This window comes from Lactuca sativa, chromosome 7 (assembly GCF_002870075.4).
Source record: "Lactuca sativa cultivar Salinas chromosome 7, Lsat_Salinas_v11, whole genome shotgun sequence".
Taxonomy (NCBI): Eukaryota; Viridiplantae; Streptophyta; class Magnoliopsida; order Asterales; family Asteraceae; genus Lactuca; species Lactuca sativa.
This window is the reverse complement of record NC_056629.2, coordinates 179517093-179543429: the sequence shown is the minus strand read 5'-3', so window position 1 is coordinate 179543429 and position 26337 is coordinate 179517093. Positions and strand designations below refer to the sequence as shown.

Here is a 26337-nt window from a genome sequence, read left to right as displayed (position 1 = left end):
TTTGAAAATTTAAAAGTTAAACGAGAAAGTCAAAGTTCAAAGTCAAAGGTCAAGTTTTAAAAGTCAAAGTCAAAATTTTAAATAAAAAGTCAAAAATTAAACACTAAAATTTTTGGCTGAAATTGGAATTTAAAATGAAAAGAAATTGAATTTGGGGGTTAAAATTGACAAATTTGCGAAATTGGAACCGAGAATGAGTCGTTTTGAATAAAATTTGAAAGGATCGAAACAAGTTCCTTGGTAGCTTAGTCGGTAAGGCGCTGGTTGTGTAGGGAGGAGACCCAGGTTCGATCCCTGGCACCTCCAAAATTCCCCCCCCCCTCCTTTTTATAATTGTATGATGCGAGGTTGCTGAGTGCGAAGACTGCCGAAGCTTGCTGAACGAGATGCGAGGTGCAAAGCGATATGAGGTGCGAAGACCGGCCGTAAACTCCGAGGCCGCAAACTCGGACCGTACACGTGCGAGGACTGTAAACCGAAGGGTCGTAATCTCGGACCGCAAACTCGGGCCGTAAACTCCGGAAACCCTAGCTGTTGGCCGTAAACGCCGCCACCCCCTCGTTGGTTACGACCAAAAACAACGATTTTTGCCCTTTTTTGCTCCAAAACTCGATCAAAAACTCGTTTTTATGAAAAATGCAAAGAACAAACTCCCCTTGTTTTTTAGAGATCTATCCAAAAACACAAAAATCTTTTCAAAATAAGATCAAATAAGCTCCAGATCTGAAAAAATTTATTGATATAATCCAAGCAAACAAGATTTGCAAGTGTCATCCGACTTCAAGTGACATGACTCCAAAACTCCATCCTTTTGGAGTTGGGCTATGCGCTTCTTGTTGACACGTCCATGACGACAATGCCACAAGCATGCCTTGTCTAAAACATTGGAAGAATCAATATTCAACACATTATTTCCTAGGTTATCTACAACCTTCACAGTTTCATATATACCATTACAAGGTAATGCCTCAAAATAAAATGTACAATTATAATAAGCATTAATACTACCAATTTCATTATTAAAAGAAAAGGTGAAACCTTGTTTATACAAACTATGAAAGGAAATAATATTTCTTGCCATTTCCGACGAGTAACTACAATTATTCAATTCTAAATTTAACCCACTACTAAGCAATAAAGAATAAACTCCAATCTTGGTGACAGACGACATTTTCCTATTTCTGATGATTGAGTTTATCTTCCCACACTCCACATCCCTACTTCCTTTTAGTCCCTACAAATCAGAACAAATGTGAAATCCACAACCTGTATCAAGTTGCCAAGAATTAGCATGTGATGAGTTATTACAAAGAATAGTGTAAATACCTACAAAGGTGGGCTTTATCTTCCCATCCTTAATGTCCTACAAGTATTTGGGGCAGCTTCGTTTCCAGTGCCCTTTTTCATGACAATGGAAGCACTCTGTTTCCTTTGGATTGTTAGAGGGATTAGCAAAACCAACTTTGGTCCCACTGGAAGAGGATCCATCAAGAGACTTTCCCTTGCGGCTCTTAGAAGGACCCTTCCACTTCTTCCCTTTCCCATGTCCAATTTCCAGAACAAGGGCAACAGCAGTAGGAGTAGATACAACAGACTTGCCTTTCAATTTGCTTTCTGCAGTTCTTATAAGTCCTTGAATCTTGCTAAGAGTGACCTCCTCCTTGTTCATATGATAGGTCATATAAAACTGATCATAACAAGAATGAAATGAATGTAGGATGATGTCAATGGCCAACTCTTCATCGAAGTTCATATTTAACTTCAACAAGCGGTCCACATATCTCTGCATCTTTTGCAAGTGGGTCGTGATGGACTCTCCATCCTTCATTTTGGTTATGATCATGGAGGCAATGATCTCATACCTCTCCTGTCGAGCACTTTGATGGTACCTTTCCATCAAATCTTGGTGCATTTCAAAGGGCCAGAAGTCCTCATAAAACTTTTAAAGCTCAGTAGTCATGGTAGCAATCATAATACACGACACCTTTATCGTGTCCCTCTCATAAATCATGTATTCCTCGATTTGTTCGGGAGTAGCAGTTTCTTCATCAATCTCATTCAGCTCTTTTTCGAGAACATATTCTTTATCCTCGTAGCGAAGGGCCATACGAATGTTTCTAATCCAATCGTTAAAGTTTGACCCGTCGAATATAGTTCTCCCAACCAAATTCATGAGGGAGAATGAGCTAGAAGGGTTGGAGCCTGAAGCATTGTTTGGGATTGACATCTGAAATGAAAGAAGAACAAAGTTTAGATTAGATGAGAATCCTTAATATCACACCCAAATGAAATATTAAGGCTAGGACCCAACACAATATTTTACGATTCGGAAGAGGGATGTCGTAATCCAATTGCAAAATATTTGAAGGTAGGTAAATGATGATTTACCAATTTCCACCATGAAAAACAAAATTGATTATTAAGTTTTAATTGGATTGAAATTCCTAGATTCTTTTGAGATTCATTGAACTTTTCAATGACATGTTTAAATCTCGATTGTGCCCTTCAAGTTTGTGACTGGGATGCCGAGAATCACAAACAAGTTGTGAATAACCATGCAAATGTGCTTGGTACTCTTAATGTTATAAATCACCTAATCAATGTGCTGGTTAACCACACACACTCCATTTATCTATGATTAACATCAAGCCACCCTTGTTAGTCCTAGATTAGTGTGTCATTTAACCACACACGCTCCACTAACAACTTATCAAGGTGCAAAGTGCAATTTCATGGTATAACACCATCTTCACGTTTTTCTTAAAGTAACTAAAATTGGGAATTTAATAAAAGTTTAGTTACTTTATCATTATCATTATACTTATAACGAGAATTAATGACGTATCCTACCCGTTCGGCTAAAGACCCTCCACTAGTCAAGGAAGCGGTGGGTGAGAGTGGACACACATTAAACCACCATTTTATAGGCAGTAACCTTATACCCCCCCCCCCCCCTTATAGACCGACTTCGTGAATAAGGCCTACTAACGGTAAGACTTACTTGTCTAATATATATATATATATATATATATATATATATATATATATATATATATATATATATATATATATATATATATATTACCCGCACAATGCGGCGGACGACAAACCCCGAGAAGTGAATAGCTTTTTCAACGATTAGTATCATTTCTGAAGACGTTGAATAGGTTTCTTTAGTCGAATATTTTTCTTTCAGAACGTATTATATTCTTAATAACGAACAATGCATGAAAAAAATATCATTTTCCATTAAGTATAAATCAACATTGTAATCGTTTAACATGTCACAATTAAAAAAAATGCATAAGCAAATATTAATTGTCATTAACATATGTCTAAAATATATGCACTTTTTCGCGGGTTGTTGAACGTGACCCAAACACCTATATTCTACTATTTAATCTACAGATTTTCCTTCAAGCGAGAATCTGACTACTGATGATGAATTTTTATTTTTCATAATAGTTTATTTCCAGGAAAGAGATTCTTTTGGCGATTAGTTTTCTTTTGACAAATGGTTAATGGGTACGAATTTCTGTTATTGTTTATATTTTATTTTTTGTTACAAAGTATATATATATATATATATATATATATATATATATATATATATATATATATATATATATATATATATATATATTAAACTTATAATATTATAATAGTATGAGGGTTGAATTTTAAAGTTTTAAAATTCTAAGGCTTGGAATTAAATGTTTTCGTTAGTGAGACTTTACAAATTCCAAAACTTGAGGTCAAGTTTTGTAACTCTTCAAAACTTTTGGTTTCCATAACTTATGAAAACTTATGAGTTCTAATGTTCATGAATCAGACTCTTCATATAACTTGACGACAAGTTACAAAACTCACTTCAAGAACAACTTAGATCAATTTTAACTAACAACATTATCATATAATTTCACTATTGATCTAATCTAACTCGTAGCAAGGTAATTCATATCAAATAATACAAATAATTATCTTATTATCTTAAAATTTGACAATTGTCCTTTAATTGGATGAGGATCATCATTACCGAATCAAAAAATACGATTTTTATGATTACAAAATAGTTTGTGGTAATGATCCTAATCCAATTCTGGCTAAAAACTCGAAATTCTACAACCAAAAGCCTCTACTCGACGAGTACATGAATTGGACTCGTCGAGTTGCCCTTTTAGCGAGTGAACTTGTCGAGTCAGACATTGGACTCGGCGAGTTCATCAGTCAAAGGCCAGAAAATCAATTTTTTTAGCTTTGAAAAATAACCAAGCATCAAATATAATAGAAAACAATCATAGGCTCTGATGCCACTGTTGGGTTTTAAGCACTATAACACTCCTATGGTGCACATGCAACCCTAGATGCTTTGGATCTATGTTTTCTCTAATTATACATGCAATTTCAGTTTTCAAAAGCATACATCCTAACTAGCATACAATAAAGGATATACAGCATAAAAACCAAGTTAGATGAATACCTCTTGATGTAGTTTGTAGTTCTTGGCCTTAGAAAGCTTTAGCACCTCAAGTGTGATGCCTCTAAAGTGTCACAAACACCAAATGCAAGAGGAGTCTTGAGAGAATAGGCTAGTTAGCTGAAAATCGATTATCACTCTCTTAGAATGAATAGGCTACTGATTTTAGATATAAGGGTTTGCTTTTATAGTGTTACAAAGGCTAGGGTTTCATCCATGCAAACCTTAATGCACCATGACCCTTCATATTTCTTAGGCTCCATGGGTTAAATCTCCATGGACTATCATATTGGTTTAGTTCATCCTAATCAACCATGGATCATTGGCCCACACTATAAGAATCATTGATTTACTTAATCAGTCCCCATATATTTAATCAGTCTCTTTTGATCACTAAATTAATTTCAATTTAATTCTTGATCAATACTAATTAAAGAATATGATTTCTCAATTAATATATTATAGTTATAATATATTAATAAATTATAAATAACCTTATTCTCAAAAGTCCATCCTATCTAATTGCATTGGTGAAGGCAACCCAAAAAGATCATGCTACTATCAGGTCGAGTACATCCCAATTATAGTTATGGGCTTAGACACCTAATCCAACATGGACTTGGTCAAACGGTCGACCACTACCCAGACGGTGTTATAACCGCTTGATGAACTTGCCAGCTTCGTGATGAAGTCCATGGTTATTTATTCTCATTTCCATTCCGGGGTTGATGGTTGTTGTAGTAGACTAGACGGCTCCTGGTACTCTGCTTTGACTTAGGAGCAAGTCAAGCATTTCCTAGTGTGGATGGCAATCTCTGCCTTCATATGGAGCCACCAATAAAACTTCTTAAGATCGAGATACATCTTATCTGATCTGGGATGTATTGAATATCTTGACTTGAGAGCTTCTTCTAGAGTTAGACTCCTGACTTCACCAAACTTTAAGGTTCAAATTCGGTCCATGTAATATCTTGTTTTGTCTCCCTTGAGGTCAAACTATTTGTCTATACCTCATAGGTTTTCTTCCACGATATTCTCGTGTTTGAGTGCTTCCAACCGAGCATCTCAAATTTAGGTGGTCAAATTGGAGTAGATGGTTAGGGTTAGAGCCTTTACACGAAGAGGTTTTTCTTGCTCTTTCCAGATTAAAGCGTCTACTACGACATTTTTTACCAGGATGATAGCGAATTTTGCATTCTTAATCATTTAGAAATTCGACACACCTTCGTTGTCTCATGTTGAGCTTCTCCTGGTCGAAGATGTGTTGGAGGCTTTTGTTATCGGTGAACACGACATACTTCGATCTACAGAGGTAGTGTTTCCAAATTTTTAAGGAAAACACTATATCCCCCAACTCTAAGTCATGGGTAGTGTAGTTGATCTTGTTTGGATTGAGTTGTATGGATGCATATGTAATGACTTTATTCCTTTGTATTGGTACGCATCCCAAAACTTGGTTTGAGGCATCCAAGAATACTATAAATTAGTCTTCGGTTCTCTCACCAAGAGACAAAATTGGTGCATTGCAAGACCATTGTTCAATTTCTGGAAGGAGACTCTAGTTTGTCTCCCTATTCAAACTTCTTGTCCTTCTTGGTTAGAGCAATGAGAGGCTTCGCTATCTTCAAGAAGTTCTCAATGAATCTCTGCTAACAGTATGCAAGCCCTATGAATTGGTGTACTTCGTTTGGCGTTGTTGGTCAATCCGAATAGCATAACTAGAAACTAGTAGTGACCATACTGAGTCCCGAATGTTGTCTTTGGAATGTCTACTTCTTGAACTCTGAGTTAATGGTAGTCGGATCTTAGATCGGTCTTTGAGTAGTAAGGGGATCCTTGTAGCTGGTCGAACAGTTCATCGATCCTCGTAACTGGATATCAGTTTTTTGATGGCGAGTTTGTTCAATTCTCGTTAGTCGATGCATATCCTGAATGATCCATCCTTCTTTTTGACAAACAATACCAGAGCTCCTCGTGGAGAGAAACTTGGCCAAATAAAGCCTTTGTCAAGAAGTTCTTGAAGTTGACTGGGTAGTTCTTTCATTTTCGATAGAGCCAGACGATAAGGAGATCTTGCCACTAGTGTTGCACCCAGGATTAGGTCAATTCGGAATTTGACCTGTCTGATTGGAGGTACTCTAGGTATGTCCTCTGGAGATACGTACGGGTAATTGCACACTTGCAGCATGTCTTTGATTTCTTTACCCTAGTCTTGCACATCTACCACATGGGCCAAGATAGTGAAGCATCTCTTCTGCAAACACCTTCTTGCTTTCATGCAAGAGATGATTCTTTCCTGATTTATCTCCATAAATCATGAGAGCTTCATTGTTGGGTAAAGGTAGTCGGATGGATTCTTCATAACATAAAATCAATGCTCGATGAAGTGGTAATCAATCTATTTCGATGATTACATCGAAACTTCCAATGGTCGTAAGTATTAGGTTGACGTGAAAGACGTGGTTATTCAGGGTGAGAAGGCAATAAGTGAGTATTTCTAAGGTGCTTTCTAACTTGTTGTTTGCTAAACTTCTACCGTGTAAGCTTTGTTAAGTTTTCATGATTTATGCTTAATCATGTTTCTAAACTCATGGGAAAATGAAGCTTCTATCGGTACTAGTATCAAATAACATTGGTGCACAAATATTGTAGATGGGAAATATACCAATAACCACAGTTGGTTCTTGGCGAGCATCCCTAGCACCTATCATGAATACTCTTCCCTTTCCATCTCGATTCTTTAGTTTCATTGAGTCCTTGAAATGCCCTGGTTGATTTCTTTCGAAGCAAATTCAGCTTCCTCCTGCAGCAATGGTTGAGTTTGTGTTATTCGGGCTCTTCTACAAAAATTAGAGGTGTGACCTCTTAAGTTACAGATGCTACAAACAATGCAATTCCCGACATGGTGGAAATTACACCAGGCATAGTGTGGTAAATTCCCAAAGTATAACTTTGATGGAGTGGGAGAGTTTATGATTACAGTGTACATAGCCATAGGTTTTGGATTGGGTTTGTGGTGCTTGAATTTGCCTTTTGACTTGCCATGGGACTTCCTTTTTGTACTCCCAACCAGGTTCTTTTCAGCTTATGGGGTCATGGTACCCTGACAGATACACTGCTCAGTCAATTGATAGGCCAATTTATTGGCACCACCCAAGGCAGTGGGTATAGATGTAGTAACTATACTTTGAACTGGTGAAGCTAATCCCCAGGTGTACCTTTCGGTATTTTTGTATACTTGGCTCACCATTCTTGGGTAAAGGTTTGTGAGGTTGTTAAGTCGGGAGGTTTAAGTAGTCACCTCCAATCCTTTCATGGTAAGGTTCCAATTTATAGAGTGTTATTGATTTACGAAATAATATAGATTTCCAAATTATAGAGAGTGAATTGAAATCCTATTGATTTCAAACAATAGAGACAGAATTGAAATCCTATTGATTTCAAACAATAGAGATAGGGGTTTGGAGATTACTAAATGATCGATTGTGAATCATGGGTTTCTCTGATACGACGATAGCAAAGCTATTGGTTCTTTTGTTCTTCTTTGGAGTTGATATAAGGTTTCTAAGGTACTAGGTTTCTACAACGAATCTTGAGAGCATCCTTCAATCTCTAAAACTTTCAACCATTGTAGTCTGTCAAACTCCTTGCTCAAGGTTGGTTGTTCACCAGCACAACCATAAATAACATAGGCGTACGTTCCAGGTTTATTTTTGGTATGGCTTATGTATGGTACTAACCTTAATTGAGGTGATTGACCTAAAGGGTTCGGTTGGTAGTTTTAGTTGGAAGCATGTTAGAATTTTATTAAGTTTTCTCATCGCGGTCCAGAGTATATATAACTCTTATATGTTATTATTGATGGGGTTTGCAGCATTATTAAATTTTTGTTTTGTACTCCAAGACTACCAAGTACAGAAGAGGGCAATACAGGAAACACCGGATGACACGACCATTTTAGCAATTAAGTCGTTCTGACATCCAACAACCCAAGAGGCATTTCAAACCAGATTCCCCGTACCATAAGTAGCTATAAAGTAGTGTCATTAATAATAATAATAATAATAATAATAATAATAATAATAATAATAATAATACTTTTATTAGAAGCAAGTTTCTATAAATATATTCCTCTTTCGAAGATACGAGTTCTCTATAGCCAATTTAGCTCTCTGATACCAATCTGTCACACCCCCCGACCGAGGCGGCGGAACACGCCGGGTTGTGTGACTAAGTTCATGGATAATAGTTAAACTGCATATATAACACAAGTATAACAATAAAAAAAATATAGCATTCGTGTTCCATCTTGATATTTGAATACTAGGTTTTTACAAATAATATTAATACATGAATTGCCTTAATAGATAGGCATATAATACAACAACAAGTAAACCGGGTCACCTATAATCCAATCCATCTTGAATGTCTATTTAGTGATTTCCTGATAATACATGTAGTTTTAAGGGCCAACACAAGGTTGGTGAGAGTTACAAGTTTTATTCTAACCATAGTATTACTTTAAAAAAGTGCAAAAAGTATTATCTTTTTATGAATAACAATAGTTGAAACAATGTTTGCAATGAGTCTTTAAAAGCCAAAATGTATCTTTGTATAAGTAAATTCATACCTAAAAACTGAGTTTGTAACAAACCTTTGAATATCCTTGAAAACCAAACTGTGATGCTACATAAGTAATTTCATACTTAAAAATAGTTTTGAAAGCAACCAAACCCATGGTTGGTAGTGGGAGAGAGATATTCTAGTTAATGTTTATAGTGAGTCATATAACTGAGCTATGTGACTGAGTGTACCCCTACAACGCTTCATTGGACATTGTAGTAACAATTATAGACACCTATCACCCTCTTCGATTGATCGGTTGAAGGTTGTAGCTAGCAACCACATGTGGGGACGTCAACCCCGTATAAATATATACATATGTATCTCGCTCCGAAGATTAACGGTTATAGTAGTGTGGGTATGCTAAGTGTTTAAACTCAGCTCATGAATAACGTCTCACTAAAAATCCCTTAACTAAAAAGTTTTTGAATAACTCTCAGTCCTAACTTAATTGTGATTAAGTTACGATGCATAATGAATTTCATTGTATAAATTTTATACAAGCCGAGTAGGTTTGGCATGTATGTAAAGCATAAGGCACCAGCATTTATAAAGATGTACCTTTCAAAGTAATGAACATATATACATGTAGAAGTTTTATGTATTTAAACATATAAATAAATGAATAATAATAGCTTGAATCATTAAAATACTACAAAGTTTTATAACTTGCTTGTTATAATATATCATGTCACATAAAAATCATATATTTTTGTATTATGTATATTTGTTGTGTGAACTAGTTATCTCATGATAAAATAACCATAATACGTATACGAAAAATTTATACTAGTTTATTGTAACAATATGGTAATTGTTAAATAATAATATTTTTATAAACTAGATTTATTGTATTTTCGCATAAAAAAGAAATTGATTTGTATAAACAAAATATTTGGGCATATGTATTCCTCCACGAAATAATTGAAATATTAAAAAGGGGCCGTAAACATTCACCCTTGAAACGTGTGTTCCATTTGTTAGAAATTGGTTCTTTTGAGAAGCTTGACGTGAGAAACCATAAATCCACAATTGTTGAACTTTGAAATACTCCGAGTCCATTTTATAAGGAATTTAAACTATTGGGGGCTGATTTATAACTTTACTAAAGTATAGATGTTTTTTGGTAATTTAATTAGATGATTAGGACTCTTTTGGTAAAAAAAAAATTAAAAAAAAATAAAAAAATTAGGGTCTGTCTGTTGATAAATGAAATCATTTTTGGATATTGGGACCTATTTTGAATAAATAATTTAACTGTGGGGGCATTTTAGTCATTTTATAATTAAAAATGCCTTTAGGATTTTAAGTCTCGTGTTTAGGAGGTGTTTCGATTAGTTTTTGAGAGACCAAAAGTCCTTATAAGAAAAGATCAAAAATAAAAGATGTTTGACAAAACACTTTTAAAAGCTATTTTTGGATTTTGGATAGAACGAAAATTAACTTTTTGAAAAAGTTAAAAAAAACCTAACTTTTTACAAGTTTTTCAAAAATGATTTTTGCCTCTAAAAAAAAACTAAGCCAAAACGTCCACTTAAAAGGAATTAGGCTTCACCCCGTTTCTTTTGTTCTGATCTGGCATCTAAAGCAAAGGGGATACGAATGCCATAGCATGATAGCAGTGGACGAAGACTCGAGTAGTCGATTGGTGAAGGGGAACTAACGAAGATGGCGAGAAGGAAAACACGAAGCGACGGGTGCTGCATCCGAAGGTTTTGGGTCGATTGCTCGCAAGGGAGTGTTTACGGGGATCGACGAACCGAAGAAGAGAAGGGAAAGGAGCAGCGGGGCTGCACTCTTGCTTCTCCGTCGGTAGGGTCCGATGGGGAGGGTCAGATGAGGCCGAAGAGAAGGAAAGGGGAAAACAGCGAAGTCTTCCTCGTCTCTTCCGGCTGCGAGATGTGAGGTACGACTTCGCAAGTAGTGGTAGCAGCAAGGCGAAAAGCGTCGGACCCTTGTGGTCGATGGGAACTGCAGATAAGGGAGCGAGGTGCGAGGAGGTGGTTCGGTAGGAGGAACTGACGACAGTAGCAGCTCGAGTGGGGCGTTTGGTTGGTTCTTCTTCAATAGAAAAATGAACGGGATCAGTAACAGGTAACCTTCTTGCATTTTTTATTTTTTTTTGTGATTTGGAATCTCCACCATGATTATGAAACAGGCAGAAGGGTCGATCAAGGGTTTTTTGTTTGTCTTTTTTTTGTGTGTGTGTGTTGATAGCAATGGATGAGCCTAAGTGTGTGTTTGTGTTTGGTCTTTGATTGCAGGAAAGGAAGATAGATCAACACAATGATCTGAGGGGTGTTTTGTTGCTTGAGATTGACAGGAAGAAGATGAAGAACAACTGTGTATGGATTTGATGTTTCACTTGACAGTTTCAAAAGGAAACGCACGTTTCCTTTGGATGTTCTATTGGGTTGAAGGAGGGGTGCACGAAATGTGTTCAATTGTGATTTGCAGCATATATTTGGATGTTCTATTGGGTTGATTTTACTTCTACAGATTGCACTTGTACCATTGTGGTTGAGTGTTGTATTGCCTAATCCCTTTGTGTGTCCTGTTGGGTAAATGGTCATGTGGAAGGAACTTCTTGTTTTTGACTGTCAATTTGAAAGTAAAGAGTATATGTTTCATTTTAGTATTTTGTATAATGTATTTGATTCAATATGTTTGTAATATGTGTGTACTGATTTAATTAAATATGTATTTGTGTATGAATTTATTGATTGATATGGATGTATATTTTTAATAGGTTTAATATACACTCTTATTGTATGTATGTATTAGTATATTGAACTAGTTTATTTATGGATGGTATAGTATAGTGTAGGAGTTGATTACTCCTTGTATTTAGTTATACTTTTAAAACATGTATATATGTAGTGTTGTTACAATATTATAATTGTATACATACATACATTGTGGTTAATTGATGTTTCTTTACCATACATGATGTATATTTTATAAAAACCATAACCAGTTACATCTTTAATTGTTATAAAAATATGTTTCCTTAGATATGAATATATGCATGAATTTTAGAAATGCCATGTCATTTTCACTTTCAAATTTTTCATCAACCGGATTGGATTTATATATATTATTCCGGGATATATTACCAATAATTGAAATTATATCCAAGTAAATACTTCAAGGTTCCTCGATTAATAAATCTGAAAACATCCGATATTTCAAATATGAATTTAAATAATAGGTTATAGCCTGAGTCAAAAAATGTAACAATTGGTAGATATTGGTCAAGGTTCGGCGGTTAAACCACCACGAACCGCTAGGTATTAATGACCAATTGTGTGTAATTTTATATTTATAATGTATGTTAAATATATTATATTTATAATTAGTTTCAGAACGTCTAAAACTATATATCGTTGAGGACCGAATGAAAATTCACTAAAAATTAATTCTAATTGTGAAATTAAAAATAAAATTTATAATTATTTATATTTGAGATTTATGGATAAAAACAATATGAAGAGATTATGTTCTCCTGATTCCGTGGATATAAAGAACATCCAAAACGAAGGTCATATGAGAAAGTTACGCTTTTGAAAGTTATAAAAATCAGTATTTATTTGATTTCTTTAAAAGAACCGTGCACCATTTTGTTTGGAATAGCTACGGGCCTTGTAAATTATTTTCGAACACATTTTTGAATTCAAATTATGGTATATTATTTTATTATATTTTTATCATATTTTTAATTCTGACCAAAATTAGATTCGTAGAATTTGTCGAATCCAAAACAATTATATTAAATTGTAACCAATTGAACGAGAAACTATAGTTGTTGTTTAAACATGAATTTGGGTATAGGAACTTCAGTTCCGTGTATATTTTGAATTATCATGATAGTCATGCATGAGATTATTATAAGGATCAAGCTGATTATTTTAAATTAAGATGACTAAAATAACGAAATTTTTATAAAAACATATGTATGTTATTTACTCTTGCAAATCCTCAAATATACATGTGATATATAACAGTATTTATATATGAAAACCTAAGTACATGTACATATAATATTGTGTATTATGTATAATTTCAAAAGACCAAATAGTGGAATGTAGGACGATTGTGCTATCTCTAGTTCCAAATCTCGATTCCTAAATATATATCATACACATATAAGTATTAAACTCATAATACATAAATGTTATATGTATTGTGTGTGTATGAAATTGCTTCAAAATGTCACACACACAAACATACATACAATCTTATAGGATTTGAAGTGCACACTAAAGTCAATAGAAAATCAAGCAAGCACATTAGACTAATCAGCCATTCACTCCCTGCAATCTCACAAATTCACGTATTCTACCTTATACAAACAAATACACAATTAATAAATCACACTTATACTACACATGTAAGATAACTAAATGATTATTGCCTTGTACCTTCAAATCTCTCAAAATTGATCACATGGGTACATCTAAATCCTAGAGAAATCTGAGGAAATATAGCCCTTAAGGCTGCCTTCAATCATTCAAAGTTTCACCTCATTTCCCTTCTTTCTTCTTCTTCTTCGTGGCAGCCAAGAACCACCGGAGGTGGTTCTGTTTTCCAGTGAACAGCAAGAGGCATCAACCTCTCATCCTTTTCTTTTTCCTGTCAAGAAGAAGCAGCCCCGTTTTCTTCTTCTTCCTATCGATTGCAAGCAGCAAAGCAGCCTCATCACGTCTTTGCTTCGGCCTTCGCACATCACCGTCGGAGCAGGAGGGCTTCACGACTTCTTCCCACCTTCATTGCTTCGGCCTCGTCGATCCCGGAGACGATCTCTTCGCGAATCGATCAACCAAATGCGATCCTTCGCACCCCCTTATGCCGCCTCCTGCCTCGCCTTCGATCTTGTGGTTTTCGCCAACGGACTGCCTCGCTGCGAACGACGTGCAGAAACTCGTGAGGGAGTCGCCAGAGATCGGAGTTCTCCTCTCCTCCTCATGATGGGCCGAACGTCACCACCAAATCGCTGCGTTCGTGCTCCTTTTTTTTCCCTCTCCGTGTCGTCGCCTTCATTCATTCTTCCCTATACCCGATCAAAACAAAGAGACGGGGTAATTTAAGCCCTAATTTCTTTAAAGTTTGAACCATTAACAAAAATGGTCCCTCGATGAGAATCCTTTTCATAAAAATCCTAATCCCTTATAAATTCCTTTAAAAAAAATGACAAAATGAACCCTCATTTGACAAAGCATTAAGAAATCAGTCCCAGACCCCAAAGTGTTTCAAAATTCAAGAATGTTTATTTTGTGGTTATTCACGAAAAGGCTTCACCAAGACGAATCGGGATCGAGATCACGCATTGAATGTGAGTTTCTATGGCCCCTCTTTTACAATTTTAATATTTGGGGGAGAATATATGCGAGTCAAATTAAGTTTTGATGATATACAAATTTTTATACGTTAAAACAACATCATATTTTGATATTGGTCAAACGCTTATGAAATAGCAAATATAAAATGTATAAATCTTGAATAAATCGCATAAGTTATAGTAGAATGTTCTAAATGACATAATTATCCTTTGTTGTAATGTATTAATTAATAATATTAAAATAACAAGATTTTGGAAGGATTTCCATGATAACACAAGTTAAGATTGAAATTCATAAAAATGACGATTTTATATGTATAAGTTAAAGTATTTCATTGAAGTATGAAAAGATATAAAAATGACCCAAGAAATTCTTGGCATATAAAATGAAAGTTCATTGTCATAAATGGTGGAAAGACTAAGCTTATAAAACTATATAATTATTAGTTAAAATTGTCAAATTTAACTTTTAATATATATATATATATATATATATATATATATATATATATATATATATATATATATATATATATATATATAGTTGTGTACAATTTGAATGGAAATTTATTTACTAATTAAATAATCATATTAATATATTAGAACTTACAATATATTAATCAAACTTAAGTGTTATTTCTCTCATTATAGTCTATCCAAGTGCATGATGCCATGCAACCCAAATGGACCATGCCAGGTCGGGTCAAGTCTTACCAATTATAGTTATGGACTTAGACATTAATCCAACACAAACACCTTATCATCATTCTTGCCTGAAGTCCTGTCGACTCCCATCCGCCTTTCAGATGAACCGAGACTACCCAGCTCCCAACCGATCCACCGTTACCTGAAATACCGGTCCCCCACTGGTTACCAAACGCGAGAACATTCCCTCAGTCGCTCCCAGCGACTCATGAAGATATCGCGACTACCTGAACTGCTCTACCAACCCAACCACTCTAGCTCTAGAAGATCTAGGATCCCCGATCCCCTACCTTACCCTAAGGTCTCTACCAGGTCCTACCTGTTGCTAAAGAACACAAGCCTCGCCCACATGTCCCACCCATCTATACTTTAGAGCGGCCTCTCCCACAGGTCTCACCTATCCAGGGCTATGCAGGCCCACTCCTCTTCTAGCTAAACTTTCCTAATTCATATCATGCGAACTTGGAGATACGGGCCCCCACCCATACCCTGCGTACTAGGAGATACGGGCCGCCGCCCACACTCCGCTAGCTAAGCTGCTAATGAATGCTATGACTTACCCGCAATCTTACATCACTTCCCTCACTGAATCTCTACTGGGGAATGCTGCGACTACCCTGTCGCCTTATATCCCGACTAAACCCGCACCTGTCGAAGGTTCTCCGTCCTGGTTTCATCGAACTAGCCATCAACTACTTGCGAAGACGCGAACTCAAGATTGGGAAGTTTTCCCCCAACTTCCAACCTAGCTGCTCGTCAAACCAAACAGCCACTTGAGCTGCTTCCTACTTCACAAAAATTGTGGAACCACCTCAGTCTTGCACTTGCTTCTATTTCTGGCCCCCATTAGTGGCTCTCCCCCACTTCGATTCGTCTAGCTCCTCACAGCTCACAGCTTGAGAGAATTACCAATTCTCCACTACAAGAAAAAGTTGAAATAACTACGGAAATTTTCTACGAAAGTAAATTCCGTAGTTATTCTACTACGGATTATGCTACTGAATGGCTTGTCGTAGCTATTTTGCTATGAAATTTGCTACAGAATTACATTCCGTAGGTAATATTTGAATAACTACGGAATTTTGCTACAAAATTAAAAACCATAGCTATTCTACTATGGAATATACTACAAACTAGTTAGACGTAGGTATATTTGCTACAAAATTAACTACAAAATTGCATTCTATAGTTAATATTTGAATAACTACAGAATTTTGCTACGCAATCGGAGTCCGTAGTTATCATGCTACGAAATTTGCTACAGAATTATAAGGCGTAGGTATTTTGCTACAACTGTTGCTACAGATTAAAGTTTGTAGTTACTTTGCTACATAAATTGTTATGGAATCAAAATTTGTAGTTATTTTGCTACAAAATTTGCTACCGTATCTAAGTCCGTAGCTAGCTTGCTACGACATTTGTTACAGAGTCAAAATCTGTAGCTATGTCGCTACAGAATTTGCTACAAGATCATAGGTCATAGCTATTATACTATAATATAAAAACCATAAATAGTATACAATAGAATTTCCCAGTATGCAATTTTAAGTCACCATGGCTTATTTTTATAGAAAATGTATTGAAATGGAAATAAACCTATAATGCTCTATTTTTTATGATAAGTGATTCAGGAGTCGAATGTTAGCTAAATTAATAATTTATAATTAAGGAGAATAATTTTAAGGAATTTTGTCGGTGATAAAAACGAATAAAAAAGATCCGATAAATATTAAGTGGCTAAATAATAAATTAAGAAAATAATAATAATAATAATAATAATAATAATAATAATAATAATAATAATAATAATAATAATAACAATCATAATAATATTAATAATAATAATAGTTAAGATGAAATAACATCCATGAATCAATAATGGAAGATAATGAAGAATTAGGGGCTAAAAGTGTCACAGTTGAAAACCTTCTGTGAAAATAAATTTGTTTTGAGGGTATTTTCCGTCATTATGCGAAAAATCAGGGTCTAAATTGAAAAATCAAGGTTTTTCTTTGGTATACTCGACTGGAGAAATTAGGGAGGATCGGGATTGGATTTTTGGCAGCCCACGATTTCAAGAAACATGTTTATAAGCCCTAATCTAACCCTAATCGATCTAGGACCAAATTATGTGCGTGTTTTCATTTGCCGATCGAGAAAAGGGTTAACATGAAGGACAATTACGATCGGAAGGAGGGTACTATCGTACTTGGTGTTACCGGAGGTGCTACTTGAAGGGAAAAGGGTGTCGGGAGGAGTGTTCCAGTCTCATTCTAGCTATTGGGTAATTCTTCATATCTTTTTCTTCTTTCCAATGTGAAACCACCAAGGACCGCCACTGGCAGCCTCCTACCACCAATGTGAGTCAGCTCCTGCCACCACAGACCACCGTGGGTTAGTGGTTGTGGTATTTTGGTCCAAGGAAGTCCTAGGCTAAGATATGAAATGAAGCTTTATACATTTTTATTATTATTTTGTTAAGCCCTAACTTTATACTCCATTAAGTCATGCATTAAGACTTTTGAGTAAAATTGTTTTGTATATTTTGGAAACCTCATATGTAGTCAATAACTGTATTAAAAATGTAAAACTATAAACTTAACCATTAAGTCCTTAATAAAACACCAAAAATGAATGAAAAGCTAAAATGACATATTTTTCCAATTCTGCCCTTCAATTTCAAAAATCCGTTTGAGGCAATCCGAAAATCTAAAAATTATGAGACTTACTTTTCTGGAATGCTTAGTATGTCTAGTTTGTTCAAACTTTGAATCAATTTTCCAAATTCTTGAAAGCGAGTTGTTGTTGGAGGACATGATTGCAAGAAAAGAGTTTATGGTTTTTGATCATATGAAAGGTCCATTTTTCTTGAAAACTCTTCTCAAATATGCATTTCACTAGATAGTAGTTCGAAAAATCATCATCTCTATTCAAAGATCCAGAAACTAGAGGAAACCATACATAAACAAAGGATAGAGTTGGGTGATGTGAAAAACATGGTCAATGATATGAGAAGCACAAATGATTAATGATATATTTTTTATTGGTTGCATGTTTATGATTAATTTCTAGTTAAGTTTGACTATTAGATCAATTTGATTAGTGTAACGCCCCGGTTCATGGTACGTGAATTTCTTATACTTTATTTATTATTTCTGGTATATTTAACTATATTAAAAAAATAGGGTGGGGTAATTATGGCTAATTATGGACCCATTGTGCAATGGAATTGTTTTTAGGGTTAGAGGAGCCATTATGTCAAACTTGAAGGGCCAAATGCTATGTTTTTGAAGCCTTGGACCCCCCTTGATCGGACACCAACTTAGGGCAGCCCATAATCATGTCCAAAAGGCCTATTAAGCCTCAAAATTTTGGCCTAACCCTATGAAGTTAAGGGGATGCCGTTTTTCTTTATGTAGCCATGAGTTAGAAGGGAGAAAAGAAAGAATAGGAATGGAGAAGAAGGGAGCATCAAAAGTGAAGGTTGGAAGGAGGCTACTACATCTTCATCAAGGGAGAAACATTCATCATTCTCAAGTAAGTCATCTAATCTTAGGTGCTGTTTGTTTTTTCGAAGCAAAAATGTCTGAAATCTGCAGACCACCTCTACAACCCTCTGTAGCAGAAGAGGTGGAACAAATGGCTGCAACATTTAAAAAAAGTTTGTTTATTTTTTAACGTTTGCGGACTGCTGCAGTAAATTAAAGTAAGACGTGAAGAGGTTTGAAGCAGTTGGTTTAGTGCTGCGCCACACAGCACACGCGCAACAGTTTTTACGTCAGAAGTCTTCTGAAAAACAAACATATGCGAAGGGCCAAGTGTTGCGCGTGTGCTGCGCGGCGCAGCAATAAGAGGTCAGAGGAGGTTTTTTTTAGAAAAAAACAAACAACACCTTATTCTCCTTCTTTCTCTTCTACCTTTAAACGAAATCTTCACCACCACCACCGCCGCCAAGGTGGTGGCAGTCACCGCTAGCCACCGCTTCCACCATGGCAGTGGGTAGTGATGCTCCAAGTTGTTTTGAGGGATAAGTGGTGACATGGGTTGTTTTGGTCCCAACCCATAAACCCTAGTTGGCATTCTTCCCATGAGGGCATTGTACTTATTTTTATGTTTTATGCAAGAAATCTCAAGAAAAGGGGTTGAGATTTTCATTGAATTCTATATCAATGAAGTAATCTACTGTCATGAACTCATTTTACTGATTATAAGCCTCATAGATAGGTCTTAATGGGTTAAGAGGTCAAATTAACCCTAAAAAGACAAAGCTGTGATTTCAGGATTTTACCCTAATCTGTCCATATCTTTGAGAGATGATATCTCAATCATGCGAAAACCTTTTTAGTCGAAACCAAAAGCCAGAGTTTCATTTTTGAGTCCTATACATTTCATTAGTTTTGACCAAAGGCCAGAAATGCCCCTAACTAGGGTGAAATCAACCATTTACCCAGACTGGTCCGTAATGAATTGTTTTGCGAGGCAGTTTTGTAAAAATCGTCAAAAATTGTAGAAAAATCATACAGAGGTGTGAGAATACTACTTTTAAAGCTAATGACCTGTACTTAACGCATATAAAACAATTTTGAAAAATAAGGCGTTTAAGGGGGGTAAAACAGGTCCCGAACAAGACTATAATTTCTATGTATAAATCTAAAAAGAAAAAAAAAACACTCAAGCCATTATACTTTTGAGATATCAAAGTACCATAACTTAACTCTTTTTGGTCATTATTAGGAAGTTGAAGGTTAACCTGGTGTGAAGGGGTGTTTGTATTATCTGAAGGGTGTTTGACTACATGAGGTGAGTTCCTCACTTCATAACCTTAGAGTATTATATGCCTACTGTTAGGTCGGGTGTGACTAGGAACTATATGGTTGATAGTTAAAGTAATACTTGTTGCATTAGTTATGTTTGATGTACTTATTTTTTATGTGGAATGTATATGCATGATATGTTTGGGCTCGACGGCTGAATACTGAGTCGATATTTTGGGGCTCGACGACTGAATACTGAGCCGACTGGCCGAAGGCCATTGTGCCAAGTCAGGGGACCGAAGGCGGAAACGCCAAGTTTTTGGACTCGAGACTGAATACCGAGTCTTTATTTGGGTGTTGTTACAGGATATATGATATTAATGTTTATATGTTATATGGATGTTTGCATATTTTGTTGGTGGCATGATAAGTAGGAGTAGGGTGTAATATTTCTAATGTTATGTTGTGTTAGAAGTCACTAAGCTTTGTACTTACCCTTTTATTCTATAAATGATTATTACAGGTACATTAGGTGCCAACAAGGGTAAGGGTTCGACTTAATTGTACACTAACGCGGTTGAAGATCGGGTCATTGTCATAAATGTTATTACGGATTTTAAGGCTTTTATTATTTTATTATAACCGAGTTACAAACAAATGGGTTTATCTAAAGTATGTTTGGAATTACTAAATTGGGGTTTTGAATTTTATAAATTGGTTAAGTTATATTATGGATGGATGTTTTTTTTTACAAAATAAATGTTTCGAAAAATTTAAATTTATTGGAAAATTTTGGGATATTATAATTGGTGTTTTGGACAAAGTGAAATTTTTATTTGATGATAAACTATGTTTTATTAAGAGTTTATGTAATTTCCTTTACTGTTTAATGCAATTTTATAATGTTGATTTTGTTATTAATTTGCTTTGGAAAAAGTCGAATCATTTTTGTATTTATTTTAATTAATCCTGTCACATTTTTGTAGTTGAATTGTTATGGATGTTGCTATGAAACATATTTCGTCAAATTTTTTCCTGCAAAAGAAGTAGGTTGTGGTAAATTTACTACAACATATTTGATATATCGTTGTAAGTTCAGTATGGAATGTTTGCTACAATATTACCCATAGTTGATTTGCTACGAAAATTAGTTACGAGGCTAGTTTGTAGTTAATTTCTAACAAAATTAGGTCATAGTAAATTTACTACGGAGTACTAGCTACGTCATTACCCATAGCAGATTTGCTACAAAAACTAGCTACAAATTTAGTTTGTAGTTAATTTGCGACAGATTTACTACGGATCGGGGCGTAGTTAATTCACTACGGACATGCTACAGAAATAAATTGTAGTTAATTTGCTACGATGTTGCTACGGATGTAGTCCATAACAAGTTTTCTACGAAATAAGTCTGTTGTAAATTCTGTTGTGAAGGTGCTACGGATTCCGTAACGAACCTTTACTAACGTAGAATCTGCCTACATAATGGATCCGTAGCAAATTCCGTCGCTAATCGATTTTAACTACGGAATATCATGTTTTAGCAACGGAATTTTTCCGTCGTTATTTCGAATTTTCCTTGTAGTGCTCCCTACCATCCTCTGGCCACTTCTGCTGAAAACCCGAGCTCACCACAACTGGGCATCTAACCGATCTATCCCCTAACGACACCTTCTCGAACTAGCGAGACACTACCGAGCCTCACACATGCATGCTACAGTTACTGCATCCAAAGTAACTTGCTCTAAAGGAGGCGACCTCTTACTATCATTCTAAAATCCAAGGTATGCAGATGACATATAACTCAATCACAAGCAGGCCATAAAATTCTGAAATATCATTATCATTACCGATGCAACACCATAACAATAAGATTGTAACATAAGCTGATAGGGAAAATGAAAGAAGATATATACCTGACGCATCGGGCTGCTCACACCTTATCTGAAACCAACTGATACGCCTTGCTCCTCACTGCAGGCGCCTCCGCTCGGCCTTGACGGCCGTCGGTGATCCTCAAGGTTACAGGGGCAGGTGCTATCACCTGTCCTGCTGAATGCAAACTCGGACAGTGGGCCTTCTTGTGGCCCCTCTGACTACAATGGAAACACATCAGGTCTGATCCCTGAGTGGTGGTAGCAGTACAATCTCTGCTGAAATGACCAGTCTCGCCACACTTGAAGCAGCCAGAATCACCACCACTTCCACTCCTACACACACCCTCGTGCGTCCTACCACACTTCCTACACCGGCTGCGGCTCTGATAATCCCTCGATCTTGAATCTGACCCCTTAGGCCTTTTTCCCGAACCTATGGCTATTTGAATCTCATCCGGCTTCCTCTTCCTGATCTGCTCCAGATCAATCTCTCTCTCCTTGGCCCAAGTAACCATGTCCTGCAGCGTCTTGCAGCTGGACCTGCCACAAATTCCCTAATGTCAGCTCTTAACATCTCATGGAAATGATCCAGATGTGACCAAAAGCAAACTAGAAAGGGGATCTATCAATTGAAAGCTCAAGGTTCAAACTTTTTACCTTCTAACAGTTGCCAAAACATTATGAAGGTTGGATCTACACTTCCTTCCTTGCTCCTTTCTTCCAAGCCTTCAAAATCCACTCTAATGGACCTTAATCTTCACCAAAAGCTCCAAAAATGAAGTTGGTTGGCTAGGGTTTTGGGGTTCTGGATGAGAGAGGCTATAATGAACCCTAGGGAAGAGAATAAGATGCTTAAATAGGGTACTAAGTCCCGAAATTAGGGCTTTCCCAACCCAGACCAGACTCGTCGATTCCACTCGCCGAGTTGGTCACTTAATCTGCGACACGGAGTCCACTTCGACTCGCCGAGTCATTCCTCGGACTCGATGAGTTGACCCCCTTTTGACTTAGGGTTTTCCTTTCCTTTCTTGGCCTTTCTGATTATGGGTGTTACAATACTTTAGGGAGAAAGGATGTTTTGATTCAGCTATTATAAACCTCTGAACTCACCAACTTTTTAGTTGAAACTCTTTCAAAATGCATGTATTCTTAGGAGGTTAGCCTATTGGAATACATACTACAAGGATGATCATGGGATTGCAATCGTCTTTTATATTTTAGTATTTCCCCCATTTCCTATCTATTAAAACTCGTTGTGTACCTTTTGATTTCTTGTACCCTAGACTATGGGATATTGTAGTCTACACTTTCACCGAACAAAAGTATCTATTCTACTATCGTATTGGTGTATGTTCCATGTATGCTTATTACTGTGATCCATGATGTCGTCTCATCGCCCGATGTTTCCGACGTCGGTTAGGGGTGTGACAAATTGGTATCAAAGCCCATCCTCCATCCTCTCTCCCTCTCTCTTTCTCTCTCTCATCTAACATTCAACAAAAAAAGTTAAAAAAAAAATCAGTAACTATCTCTTTCTCTTTTCATATATTTAAGCTTCAATGGAGCTTCTTACATTGAAAATACCACTAAGAACACTCATCCCTCCCCTTACCCTTTCTTCACCCACATTACAGACTCTCCTTTATCTAACCACTAAACTCTATCATGTTAATGTTTCTTTAATTTCCTTTGATTTTGAAACCCATCGAATCTGTCATGTTTTTCCGCAAACACAGGCACATCATGTTTATGCCAAAAAAATCATAAAACACACACACCACTCCTCTGTTGAAGTTGTCGTCAGGGATAGAGTTTGCAGAGTGGATCCGATCACCACTATCGTTGTCATATACCATAACCATTTGTAACGGTTGGATTAGTGTCTAAGGCTGTAACTATATTTGGTAAGTACTTGACCCGGTTGTGCATGGTCCTTTTGGATTGCCTTCACCATAACAACTTGACAGGGTGATTTATATAAAGAGAATACATATTATTATTATTAATGTATTATAAGAATAATATGTTAAAGGAATAATAATATTATTTGATTAATATAAGTCATAAATTAATTAGAAATTAATTTGGTGACTTAAAGAGATTAATTGAATAAAGGGGCATAAACTGTCAAATGTGTGATAGTTGTATTTTGAGCTAAGAATCCTTATGGATATAGGGTGGACGATTTTAGGGATGTGGATCACCTAGAAATCGTCCAAGGCCTTATCAAGAAGGGATATTGGATTGCTTTGAGGCTAAGTTATCCAATTAGGGTTTTAGGGAGAAACCCTAGTAGCTCACAAGTATAAATAGACCCTTGGGGTTGTGGAAATCGGCACCCTTGTTATTGGACTAACCCTAGAGCCGATTTCCCTCCTCCTTACCTCTCTCAAACCATCTTTTTGCTAGTTGGTGTTTGTAAGCCATTAGAGGAGTGAAATTTGTGACTCTAAGCTCCAAGAAGAAGAAGGTTTCAAGCAAGTAACTCAAGGTATTATTCTAGATCTGTTTTCATATTTTTGATTATTAGTTTACATTAGATCTAGCCATGAAAGTCTTGGATATATTGCATGTTCAATTAGAGAAACCTAGATCCAAGCTTTAAGGTTTGTATGTGCACATAGGAAAGTTGTTATGTATAAAACCCATCAGTGGTATCAGAGTCATGATTGGTTTCAATTGAATGTGATGCTTAACTGTTTTGCTTGCTGAAAATCATTTTTCTTCACCTCTGTCCGATCCAACTCGGTGAGTTAGTATCTGGACTCGGCGAGTCCAAGCGTAGACAGAGGACAATTCGGGATTTTATTGCTGTTTTGTCTTGGATTGATACCTAAATCGTTTTATTATGTAAAAATCCAAATTTTAACTTAATTTAATGATTATCCTTGACATAAATAAAGATAATTTCAAATCTTTTAAATATTGATTATTTATGTGATAAATATGGGCTATTTAATATTATTTGGTAATTATCTAATGACTAAAATTGGCTTAGGTCAAATATAGATAATTATGAAATTAATTGTTTAATTTGAATTATTTGTTATTTGATCCCTATTATTTGAAAAGTTCAAAATTTATCCCGAAGTTTTGAAATTTGAATTTTGTGATTAATAGTTTAATTTAGAAGAATTTAAATTTCAACCTCTAGAGTTTTACAAGTTTAAAATTCAACCATATACTATTATATTATTAAAAGCTTAATATATATATATATATATATATATATATATATATATATATATATATATATATATATAAGTAAAATTAAATGCTAGTCTTACCGTTAGTAGGCCTCATTCACGAAGTCAGTCTATAAGGTGGGTATAAGGTTGCTGCCTATAAAATGGTGCTTAATGGGTGTACACTCACACCCACCGCTTGCTTGACTGGTGGAGGGTCGTTAGCCGAATGGGTAGGATAGGGCAACTCTCTCTCTCATCATTAATAAGTATAATGAATATATAAAGTAACTAAATTTTTTTTTTAAAAAAATCCCAATCCTAGTTACTTTAGGCAAAAGTGAATTGATGCAATCCCATGAAATTGCACTTTGCACCCTTGCTGAGAAATTAGTGGAGCGTGTGTAGTTTACCGACACACTAATTGGTTCTAAGCAAAGGTGGCAAAGGGTGATTCATTGTTTATCATAGTTCGATGGAGCGTGTGTGGTTTACCGGCACATCGAATAGATGATTGTAACAATGAAGGCACCACGTAGATTTGCATGGTTATTCACACCCACTTTGTGATCCTCGGCATCCCAATCACAAACGAGAGGGGCATATCGAGATTTAAACATGACGTTGAAAAGTTCAATGAATCTTAAAGAAAATCTAGGAATTCTCAATACGTTTAAAACTTAAGGTTATGTTTTCAAAGTGAAGAATTAGTGAATCGTCATTCACTTACCTCCAAATTATTTGTGTGTTGGATTACGACATCCCTTTTCTAATATGTAAATAATGTTGTTGGGTCCTAGCCCTAATTTTTCATTTTGGGTGTTTAATTAGGGACTCAATTCTAATCAAACTTTGTCCTTTCTATTTGTAGATGTCGAACGCAAACAACGCTGTTGCTAACTCATTCATGTTAATGAGTCTTTGCCAAAAGGTGACCTTCGATGGTACAAACTTTAGCGAATGGATAAGATACATTCGCACCATTGCACGCTACGAGGACAAGAAGTATGTCCTTGACAAAAAACTCGAGAAGGTCAACCCGAAAATCGCTACTCCCGAAGAGATGGTCATCTTTGAGACACACGAACATGATGCAACGAAGGTCCATTGCATCATGATAGCCACTATGAACCAAGAATTCCAAAAGTCCTACGAGGACATGTATCCCTATGAAATGCATCAAGACTTGATGGAGAGGTACCACCAAAGCGCGAGGCAAAAGCGCTACGAGATCATCACCAACATGATCACCGCCAAGATGGGAAGTGGAGAATCGTTAACCGTGCACTTGCAAAAGATGCAAAGATATGTTGATCGTCTTCGCAAGTTAAATGTTAACTTTGGGGAGGATTTGGCCATCGACATTGTTCTTCACTCC

General features: G+C 36.0%; 1 long non-coding RNA gene across 1 annotated transcript; it reads left to right on the top strand.

Annotated features, from left to right (window-relative positions):
• The first annotated feature begins 10502 nt into the window (after positions 1-10502).
• Positions 10503-11815, top strand: LOC122195081 (uncharacterized). The gene is made up of 2 exons (XR_006185023.2): positions 10503-11194; positions 11365-11815. It is a non-coding gene; the product is annotated as an uncharacterized LOC122195081 (long non-coding RNA).
• Positions 11816-26337: the final 14522 nt, after the last annotated feature.